Source organism: Pongo abelii, chromosome 9, assembly GCF_028885655.2.
Source record: "Pongo abelii isolate AG06213 chromosome 9, NHGRI_mPonAbe1-v2.0_pri, whole genome shotgun sequence".
Taxonomy (NCBI): domain Eukaryota; kingdom Metazoa; phylum Chordata; class Mammalia; order Primates; family Hominidae; genus Pongo; species Pongo abelii.
Window position 1 is genome coordinate 89,047,736 of NC_071994.2, and position 6,780 is coordinate 89,054,515.

The following is a 6,780-nucleotide window of genomic DNA, read 5'->3' on the forward strand; positions in this document are numbered from 1 at the left end:
AGAAATCATATTACAATTAACTTCTGTCCTTACTCATTGGAGCTTGATGCCTCTAAAAACTTCATCATTGGAACCACCTCTGGTGCTTAAAAAAAAAAAAAAAAAGGGGCCACATACCCACACAGGTGCAAGTAAATCAGAATGTCAGGTAATGAGACCCAGGCCTCATCATTTGTAAGCTCCCCAGGTGATTTGATTCAAAGCCAAGATTGAGGACCAGTGACGTGGATCTCTACAAATAACCTGCCTAAATAGATTCTCTAGAAGCAGTTTATAAAGAAATTCCACACGAACTCTGGAAGAGGATATGAGTTTGATGTAGAGTATGTCCTCACATAACATCTTTGAAAGTCTCTTGGATACTTCACCTTTAAGCAAAATTATGTATAGTGAAAACACTTGTTCCTCATCAACATTAGAACTAAACAACTTTGAACAAAACAATGGTGTTGGAGGACCTGCTCTACATTGTTTCCCTAAAGTCAATTTTCAGGGAATTCCAAAATGAAGTTAGGACTTCCTCTATATAAAAAGATGGTTGTGATTCCACCTGGATGACAGGGTTATTGCTCAGAAACTAAAGGAGGCCGCCTAGGTATAGAGGATTCAGTCATGAGGTTTATGCTAAACAAAGGATCCCAGAATACTCACCCATTCCAGTTAAAGGCATAACGAAGAAAGCGATATTCACATAGGAAAAGTGGAAAGGAATAAAAGCCATCAAGCAACAAAAATAATGTGACAAGGGGCAGGATTTGCAGATGTAGAGATTTAATGTGGTTGCCGTTTCTTACCCACACAAGAAAAAGGATAGAACAGATGATGAGATTCGACTGTTCTGCTGTGCAGCCTCCAGGGGGCACTTTGAATGTCCCTGTTTCTCAGGCTGTAGATGAAAGGGTTCAGCATGGGGGTGACCACAGCATACATCACTGATGCCACCACGCCATTCCTGGGGGGTGGTGACACAGCTGAAGTCAGGTACACGCCAATGCCTTTTCCATAAAATAAGCAAACAATTGCCAGGTGAGAGCCCCAGGTGGAGAAGGCTTTATACTTCCCATCTGACGATGACATTCCTAGAATGGAGCAGATAATTTTATAGTAAGACAAAAGGATCCCTGAAATGGGAAGAAAACCAAACATAGTACTATCTAAATATATGAATATGCTATTGATGACGCTGTTCAGAACAGGCAAGGTTGAGAAGTTGAGATGGGTCACAGAAAAAATTAGAGATTTCCACATTCTTGAGGAAGGTGAATTGTAACACAATCCAACTGTGCAGTTGGGAATCCAACAGGCTAAGGAAAAAAGACACCAAAACTAAGAAGACACAGAGGTGAGGATTCACAATGACTGGGTAGTGCAGGGGGTGACAGATGGGCACAAATCAGTCATAGGCCGTCAGAGTCAAGGACATGTCTTCTATACATGCAAAAAGGACAAAGAAAGACATCTGTGTCAGGCAGCCGCATAAGAGATGCCTCTGCTATGCGACTGCATGTCCACAATCATCTTGGGAACCATGGCTGAGATGAAACGGATGTCAGCCCAGGATAGGTTGGAGAGGAAGAAGTACATGGGGGTGTGGAGGTGGGAGTCAGAGCTGCCAGCCAGGATGATTAGCAGGTTCCTCAGCACCGTGACCAGGTACATGGATAGGGACAGCCCAGTGAGGACGGGCTGTCTCCCAATATCGCAGGGGGTTGTACACGCCTTCTGGGATGTTGTTCCTAATATCCAGAAGGCAAGAGGATGATATTACTCCGAATATCGAAGGGAGTGTACCACCCCCTGTGATACTGTTCCTAATATCCGGGGGAGAGAGGATATTACTCCCAATATCTCAGAAACTGTACACCCCAGCTGTGATATTGTTCCTAATATCCAGTGGGGGAGAGAATGATATTTCTCCCAATATGGTAGGGGATGTACACCTTCCTGTGATGTTGTTCTTAATATCTAGGTGTAGAGAGGATAATATTACCTCCAAAACCGCACGGAATTTACACCGCCCCTGTGATATTGTTCCTAATATCCAGTGGGGGAGAGAATGACATTACTCCCAATATCACAAGGGGTTTACATCACTCCTGTGCAATTGTCCCTAATATCCAGGGAGGGAGAGGATGTTATTACTCCCAATACCGACGGGGGTGCACACAACCCTGTGATATTGTACATAATATCTACTGGGGGAGATGATGTTATTACTCCCAGTATCTCAGGTGGTGTACATGGCCCCTATGATATTGTTCCTAATATTAAAGAGAAGAGAGGAAGATGTTATTCCCAATGTCACAACAGGAGTACAACTCCATTTTTATTTTTAATATCCAGGGGGGAAGGATGATATTACTCCCAATATTGCAGGGGGTGTGCACACCTCTGTGATAGTGTTCCTAATATCCAGTGGGCAACAGGATGATATTACTCCCAATATCGTAAGGGGTGTACACAAACTTGTGATATTGTTCCTAATATCTAGAGCAAAATAGGATGATATGACTCCCAATATCGCAGAGGGTGTACACTCCTCCTATAATATTGTTCCTAGTACCCAGGGAGGGAGAGGATAATATTACATTGAATATGGCAGAGAATGTACACCCACCCCCTGTGATATTGTTCCTAATATCCAAGTGGGGAGAGGATGATATTACTCCCAATATCGCAGAGGCAGTACACCTCACCTGTGATATTGTTCCTAATATTCACTGGGGGTGAGAATGATATTACTCCAAATATCACAGGAGCTGTACATCCTTCTGTCACATTGTTCGTAATGTTCAACGGGAAAGATAATGTTACTCGAAATATCGTTAATACTCTGTGTGTCCACCACCCTGTGATATAATTAGTAATATCCGATGGTGAGAGGAAGGTGATATTATTCCCCATGTCACAGGTGTCCACCCCCCTGTGATGTGGTTTGTAATATCCGGGGCGGGGGGAGAGGGGAGTGACATTACTCTCAATATCTTACACACTGTTTTTGTACACCCTCTGTGATATGGTTCACAATATCCAGGAAGGGAGAGGATGATATTACTCCCCATATCGCAGGGGGTGTACACCTCTCTGTGATAGTGTTTGTATTATCGGTGGGGAAGTGTATGATATAATTCCCTATATTGCAGAAGGCGTTCACGCCCTTGTGATATTGTTCATAATATCCAGTTGGAGGGGGATGATATTACTCCCCATTTGCAGGAGGCAGACACCTTTCTGTGATATTGTTCGTACTATCCGGGGGGTGGGGAGAGGATTATATTACTCTTCATATTGCAGGGAGTGTACACCCCCCTGTGATATTGTTATTCTATCCAAGGGGGGTAGAGGTTGATATTACTCCCCATGACTCAGGGGTGTACACCCCCCGTGATATCTTTTGTAATATCCAAGGTGGGACAGAGGATGATATTACTTCCCATATCTGATAGGGTGTACACGCCTTTGTGATATTGTTTGTAATATCCAGAGTGGGAGAGGATTATATTACTTTCCATACTGTAGGACGTGTACACCCCCTTGTCATATTGTTTGTAATATCCAGCGTGGAGAGGATGATATTACTTCCCACATCAGAGGGGGTGTACACCCAGTTGTGATATTGTTTGCAATATACAGGGGGTGAGAGAATGATATTACACCCCATATCACATGGGGTGTACACCTCCTTGTGGTATTGTTTGTAACATCTGGAAGGGAGAGGATGATATTACTCGCAATATCGCAGGGAATGTACACCCCTTGTGATACTGCTTGTAGTATCTGTTGGGGAGAGGATGTTATTACTCACAATATCTCAGTGCGTATACTCACTGGAATATTAGAAGTAATATCCTTGGGAGATATTACTCCTAATTTCACAGTGGGTGTACACCCTGTGATATTATTTGTAATATCCTCGGGGTATGTTACTCCTCATGTGACAGTGGGTGTACATCCTGTGATATTATTTGTATCATTTTTATGGGGTGTTACTCCTAATGTACAGGGGGTGTTCACCCTGGGATATTATTGATAATATCCTAGAGATATGTTACCCTAATGTCACAGGCAGTGTACACTTAGTGATATTCGTAATATCCTAGGAGGATGTTACTCCTAATGTTGCTGTGGTTGTACACTCTGTGATAATATTAGTAATATCCTAAGAGTATGTTATTCCTAATGTCACAGGGTGATATTATTCCCAATATCCAAGGGGAATGCTACTCCTAATGTCACAGGGGGTGTAAACCCTGTAATAGTATTCGTAATATTTTAGAGGGATGTTACTCGTAATGACACAGGGGGTGCACACCCTGTGATATTATTCATAATGTGTTAGGGGCATATTACTCTTAATGTCACAAAAGATATACACCCTTTTATATTCTTCCTAATATCCTAGGGGCATGTTACTCCTAATGACACAGGGGGTGTACACTCCGTGATATTATTCATAATATCCTAGGGGGGTGTTATTTTTAATGTCATAGGTGATGTACACCCTGTGATATTATTCGTAATATCCTAGGGAGATATTACTTTAATGTCACAGAAGGTGTACACCTAGTGATATGATTTGTAATATTCTAGGGAGATATACTCCTAATATCACTGTGCATTACACTGTGTGATATTATTTGTAACATCCTAGAAAGATATAACTCCTAATATCACTGTGGGAGCACACCCTGTGATATTTTTTGTAATATCGTAGAAAGCTATTACTCCTAATATCACAGTTGGTTTACACCCTGTGATATTAGAAGAAATATCCTAAGTAGATATTACCCCTAATATCACACTTGGTGTACACTCTGTGATATAATTCCTAATATCCTAGGGAGATATTACTCCTAATGTAACAGTGGGTGTTCACCCTGTTATATTATTTGTAACGTCATAGGAAGATATTACTCCTAATATCATATTGGATGTACACCCTGTGATATTATTTGAAATATCCTATGCCTTCCTATAAACTTTTGCTTGCTAGATCAGTTCCTTGAGGAGAGAACTTCAGCTTTAAACATCCTAGTCCCTTCATGGCACCCAGCAGGATACAGGAAATGCCCCAGGTGCTCATAAGTGCCCAATAGTATGTTCCCCTCATCAGTGAGCCTGGAGTCAGGATGGGGACCAAGAAGTAACTCAGTCTACTACATCCCCTGCCTCAGAATGAGAACCTTTAGGGAGATTTGAATATTTGAGGTCACAGGGACATTTCTCATATGGCAGAATCCTAACTTTCAGAATTTAGAGTTCCACAGCAGCTTTAAATGCCTGCAACACTAAATCCATTCTTTCTTTACTTTCCACTTACCAGATTTTCCTAGACCTGTTTTCTCTTCTCCAAAATCCCTTCATAGACTCAAATGCTTCAGCAACTCCTTAAAATATTTTTAAAATATTGACTTCCTAACGATTAACAGATGCAAGACAAAGCCACAAGCTGTGGGTAGAAGAATATAAATCCAAATTTAATTCTGTATTAAACAGCAAGGCTGCATTGTAATTCTCTAATTCTGCATTGTGTTGCAATGCTTGACGCAAATGAAGGGGTTGCCTTCTAAATACCTGAGTGACCATTAAATCTGAGATCACTTGGGACCCCATGTCCATGACTAGTTTTTAAAATGTGTAATCATATAATAATCACGGTCATTTATTTGGAATTGACTTTGTGCTTCACACTGTGCAGTATGTTCTACATAAATCATTTTCTCTTCCAACAACTCTATGAGGTAATTGATCCTACCTTCATTTTACAGATGATATTAGCAAGACTGAGACACTGAGAGAATGGCCTTGAGATGTGACTGCAGCCATTACACATACTGTATAGCCCATGACGGTGATTATTTAAACTTGATTTTTTTTTCCCCAAAGACTAGTGTTCCTGGCCTGACACAGGACTGAGCAAAGGCAGAAAGGCAGGGGGTAGTCGAGGCAGTGCTGGAAATCAGACAGCTGCAACAGGCTCACTCCTTATGGGAGAGGCAGTGTCACAGGAGGTTGTCAAGTTGGAGGCTGGCGGTTCATGAAAGTTGTGTAGCAGAGGGGCTGACACCACAGCACAGAGGAGGGACCATGTAGTCATGCCTAAGAAGCATGGCCAGTGGTGGCCAATGACAATCCTGGCCAATGACATCAGTCTCTCTGGAGCTGCCTTGAACAATCACCAGCTCTCATGGTGGCTGTTGCCCAGCAGTGACCTTAAGGACACCTCTTATCATCTGGCAATTAGCAAAATTTTCCAGGGTGGATTAGTTTCCTGTTGCTTCTGTAACACATTACCACACACTTAGTGGCTTATGCAAGACTGATTTATTATCTTACAGATCTAGAGGTCAGAAGTCCCAAAATGGTTCTTATGAACTATGATCAAGGTGTCAGCAGAGCTGTCTTGTTTCTGGAGGCTCTAGGAGAGCACCTTTTCCAGCTTCTAGAGGCTGGTCTCATTCCTTGGATGGTGGCCCTGTCCTTCATCTTTAAAGTCAACAGCTAGCATCTTCCAGTTTCTCTCTGAGTCTGCTTCCATCATCACACTGCCTTCTGTAAGTGTGATCTTCCTGTCTACCTCTTAGAAGGACCCTGTGATTGCTTTGGGCCCACACAGATAACTCAGGATCATTTTGCCCTCTCAGAACGATCCATAACATAACCACATCTACAAAGTTCCTTTTCCAGGTAAGGTAAAATATTCCCAGAGACTAAGATGTGACCATCTTCGGTGGTGGTAGGAGGGGACAGAGGCATTATTCTGACTACCACACAAGGGAA

At 42.2% G+C, this 6,780-nt stretch overlaps 1 pseudogene; it reads right to left on the bottom strand.

Annotated features, from left to right (window-relative positions):
- Positions 1-763: 763 nt before the first annotated feature.
- Positions 764-5,847, bottom strand: LOC100443525 (olfactory receptor 7E24-like; annotated as a pseudogene).
- Between the last annotated feature and the right edge of the window lie 933 nt (positions 5,848-6,780).